Raw genomic sequence first — 5,187 nt, 5'->3', positions numbered from 1 at the left:
CTTCTTTTTTTTAAATACTTTAAGAACATTTCAAGGTTAAAAGAAGAATTTCAACAACAACAACAACAATTGCTATTGACAAACAAAATATAACGACTACTACTTATTAAAAAGGCCTCTTTAGGTCTATACAATTTTACAAAATAAAAAGTTTGAGTTTTAGTCTTTAATACTTTAACCTCTATATACAACAGCCTCTATTACGAACTTTAAATATTTAACAAAAAAAAATAAAAGAAAACTTTTTCAAATAGAAAACAAACACAAACATATACATATAAGTATTAAACAAGTATACAAACAACTTTATACTAAGCAGTCGTGCAAACAAATATAATTTCATAACAAACTGTTCAATGATGACGTATGTGTTTGGGAAATTTTTATATAAAATCATACTTTTATCTTGGGTGAGAGAGAGTGTGTGAGAGTGTGTTGTAATATGTAGTAGAAAAGCTGTAGAGGAAAAGCTGAAAGATGAAATGTTACTTAGTTTTATCACAAAAAATTAAAAAAAAAAGAAAAGACGACTTGACTAGACTTGAGCAAGCATAAAACTACGTGAGGTCTAAGGCTGGAAGAAAATAATATTAAACAGCAACCTACAAGAAATAATATTACTCACTCATTCTAACAAATATGCCTTATTCCACATACACTCACACACATGTTTAAATTCTCTGTATTTTCCTTTTATTTTTTCTAAACTTGCTTTTCTTTCTCTCTATGATAAAAAGCCAAAGCACGTGCTTTGTATGGAAGAGTGTAAAGCGTAAAACCTTAAAAGAATACCGAATAAGTTTAAATGTAAAGGATATCTTTAAGGACATATATAATCATACAATACAAACTCAAACCCGTACTCTTCTCTATACAAACCTTAAAACACACATAAACATATTCTCAAACATGTATTTAAACAAAAAAAAGATTAAACTCTACATTATACACTTTTGTAATAAATATATTGAGCAGGTTTTCTAACAATAAAGGTCATGGCAAGTAAAGTAGCAGTAACTAAAAGCCTTTGGACATATAAGTATAATAATAAGGACTAAAATAGGAATAGAAGCAAAAAAAAAAACGAAAACAATATAAAAGAACAATGACCTAAAGCTTTTAGTAAGAAAGTATTAAAACAAGAATAAATAAGAAAACAGTAAAAGCTAGCAAAAAGGAATTAGAAAAAATACTCATGTATAAGAGGAAATTACTTTAATATTCCACTGTTTTGCTAAAAGGTAAATTGTGTACAAAATCTTTAACAAATTATCAAACTGGGACGTGTTTATGTTTTTTAAAGGTTCTTTTTTTTTTTGAAAAAGTCTTAGAATATGCTATATATACAATAAAAATTGGGCAAAATTTTTATGACAATTTAAGCAATAAAGTTCAAGGTTAAAATGAAAATAACATTGGGTGTCGTTCAGTTCTAGTTCAGTTTTAGTTCAGTTCTAGTTCAGTTCTAGTTCAGTTCTAGTTCAGTTCTAGTTCAGTTCTAGTTCAGTTCTAGTTCAGTTCTAGTTCAGTTCTAGTTCAGTTCTAGTTCAGTTCTAGTTCAGTTCTAGTTCAGTTCTAGTTCAGTTCTAGTTCAGTTCTAGTTCAGTTCTAGTTCAGTTCTAGTTCAGTTCTAGTTCAGTTCTAGTTCAGTTCTAGTTCAGTTCTAAATCCATCCCAGATTTTAAGTGGTTGGTATTATCCACATCATTCTCATTTAATTAGTTTCTAGTTTTTGCCTTTTTATTCAATTACATTTTTAATAACTTAAAAGTCATTTAGTTCTAAATTGAATTCCTCTTTACATTTAAAAATCGTACTTTTTCTGGTCTAATTTTTATGCTGCCAGTTTAAAGTTAATTATAGACCCTCTTAATTTATTTAACATGCAACAATTAATTACTTTATATGTGTACAATTTAAATTCAACACACACATTTGTCGGTACACATGTAAATTACAATTGCTTAACTCTTAATTACTAGTTTTGCTTGAACAAAACTGATGTTATTTTAGAAAACAGAAAAAAAACTCACATATTGTTGCAAATAAATTTGTGAGTTTTGTTTTCCTTTTCAAACAAAAAATAGAGGAAAAAGGACCCTCTGTTTTTCGTATGTGTAATTTCATTGTTACGTGCTAAAATAAAATACATCATTTAGCTGCAAAATAATTCACATAAATACCAACATACATAAGTTCATACAAATCCTGTATGTGTTTGTATAAAGAGTTCGTCATAGTGAAAACAAAACTGAAAATAAACTGTATATATAGATTTAATGAATAGTATTACAACAGCAACAAATTGCATTCAATCTAAATTTTTTAAAAGAAAAAAAAAAAAAAAACATAAAACCCCTACAAATGAAGAGGAAATCATACGACCTAAAGAGGTAGAGAGCGAACGAGAGGCTAAAGAATGTTTATGTGAATTAAACAGTGTGTAAGTGTGTGAGTGTAACATTAAAAATTTTAACAACAAATATTAATGTTTATTTAAAAACAACAACACCAACAAATGTTTGACATATAATCTACAATTTGGAACTTTTAGTTGCATTTTTACTAATTGCACATTTGAGTTCAAGAGGAAAATGTACAACAGAGAATGCTGTTCATTAAGGTCATCAGGGTTGAAATTTAAAATAATTTAATTTGATCTATAAATAAAAAATCCTTAAAAAATAAATTTAATGATTAAAAAAAAATTATTAAAAATACAATTTTGTGAAATTTTTTTAAAAATTTATATGCCACAAGTTGTTGATTGGTGTAATCTTCAATTACAACAAAATTTTTTTAAAAAATTTCTTTTACTTTAAAAGTCTGTCATATATCCTTTTTTTGCATAACTTTTATTTTCTTCTAAAATTATAATTTTATAATCTTAAAGCCGTTTTTATACTAGTTTATATAGGAAAATATGTTCTTAAGAGACATTTCTCTACTCAAACACAATTTTTTTTTTAAACACTTTTTTGGAAAACTATCGATTGCTGGTCAATAGTAGATAAGTCTATTCAATAGACCCTAGAATAGTTCATAGACTAGTTCATAGGCTAGTCAAAAGACTAGTCCATAGGATAGCCCATAGTCTAGCAAATAGATTAGTCCATAGGTTAGTCAATAGACTAGTCCATAGGTTAGTCAATAGACTAGTCCATAGGCTACTCCATTTACAAGTCTAGAGACTAGCCTATAAACAATTCGATAGACTAGCTAGTACACCTTAGACTAGACCATAGATTAATCCTCTTAATGTAGTTTTGTATAAAAGTATTTGCTTTAGAATATTGCTTGTAAAAATATTAACTCCTTCTATAGCGAGGGATGCTTAAAATGATCGTTTTTATAGAAAAATGTATGTATTATAAACCTTCAATAAAATGGCCAAAAAAGGATATATGACCAACTTCTAAAATAAACCAGTTATTTTAACGAAATTTTCGGGGCTTATAAAGGACCTTATTAAACAACCTGTGATGTAATTTGTTTTATAAAATTCCTTTGTATAATTAATAAAAAGTTTATCAAAAAATAAAATATTAAAATAAATTTATTCAAATATTATTTTCATTTTAGTTTTAAATTTTAAATTATGTTTTGATAAATATTTAAATTACGTTTATCGCACGAATAACATTTTCCATTAGACTTATCTTAAGGATTTAGCTCAAATATTTTCCACCTTATTTAAACCTAATAATAATTCCTAATAACACAATACACACATGCCACATAAACATGTAAATGTACATGTATTCAAAGTAAAAAAAAAAGCTTACACATGTAAAACTACACACATTTTTATATATGTATGTATATACTTTTATTTGTATGTCTGTCTGTCGTTCTGTATGCTTGTTTATATTATTTTTCTCATTTGTATTTTATATTTATTTATCTTTTTTTCTCATTCACATTTTCCAATTCTATCACATTATTGAAAGCATCCATATCGATTTTCATATCCTCTAGCAAATATGTTAAACTTTTTTTTTTTGTTTCTTTTTCTCAATTTTTTACGTTATTTTCTATAATATATAGAAAATAAATAACAAAAAAAAAAGAGAAAAAAAATAAAACAGCGCAATATATATAAAATAATATAAGGTCGTGTTGTTTTGGTGCTACACCTCCTACTCATCAGCTTCTATATTTTTATATTACTCATATTCGTTTAGGTAAGCTAAAGAGGAAAAATAGGAAATTGTTTACGTTTATCTCGGAAAATCTTTAGTAAGAATGAAAATTTCGCTATGTGAGACTAACAAGTGGGAAAAAAAACCTAACTACTTTAAGCATTATAACGTCACCTAATATAGCAAGCTTACTTGCAACATGAAAAAAAAGGTACAAGTACACCCACACGGTCTCCCTTTGCTCATTTCCCTTGTTTTTTTTCTTTACGTAAAATTGTAAGCATGTCTATACACGTTTAGTCATTCCACAGTAATATGTCTAAGTACACAACACATTTACACAAACAACCAGACACATATACCAACATACACAAACACATAGAAAGAATTTTCCTATTCCTGTTTAAGTACATATCACTTGCATATCTTTAAGATGTAATCAGCATTTAGGCGTGATAGAACAGCTCTAGTGTTATAAATATGATAGAAGCAGCACAAAAAAATAGAAAGAAATACTATTTCTAGCAGTAGGCAAAAATGTAATAAAAAAGTAAGAATGTAAAAGAATCCTTAAAAACACTAAAAAATGAAATTTTTCTGAAAAAATATCTAAAGCAATTTATTGAGAAAAATATACATAATATTTAGATCTAGATAAAGTTAATTTAGTTTTAAGAAAAAAAATTGTAAGATGAATTTTATTTAAGTGTTAAAAGATAAATCAGTAAATGTTTCTAGGGCGTATATGCAATGTCTATAGAAATGATATAAATATTAAGTATACGTGTGGGCGAGATATGGTAAGAAATTATATTAAAGGAAACGTATTAGTTGTTTTCTGTTAAGTTCGATATTTATATAAAGTACACGCTAAGGAGAATTATCATAATATTCTAAGACTATAAACAAGAATTGAACTAGAACTGCACTGGAACTAAACTAGAACTGAACAAGAACTGAACTAGAACTGAACTAGAACTGAAATAGAACTGAACTAGAACTGAACTAGAACTGAACTAGAACTGAACTAGAACTGAACTAGAAC

The sequence above is a fragment of the Lucilia cuprina genome, chromosome 5, assembly GCF_022045245.1.
Source record: "Lucilia cuprina isolate Lc7/37 chromosome 5, ASM2204524v1, whole genome shotgun sequence".
NCBI lineage: Eukaryota > Metazoa > Arthropoda > Insecta > Diptera > Calliphoridae > Lucilia > Lucilia cuprina.
This window is presented reverse-complemented; position numbering follows the sequence as displayed.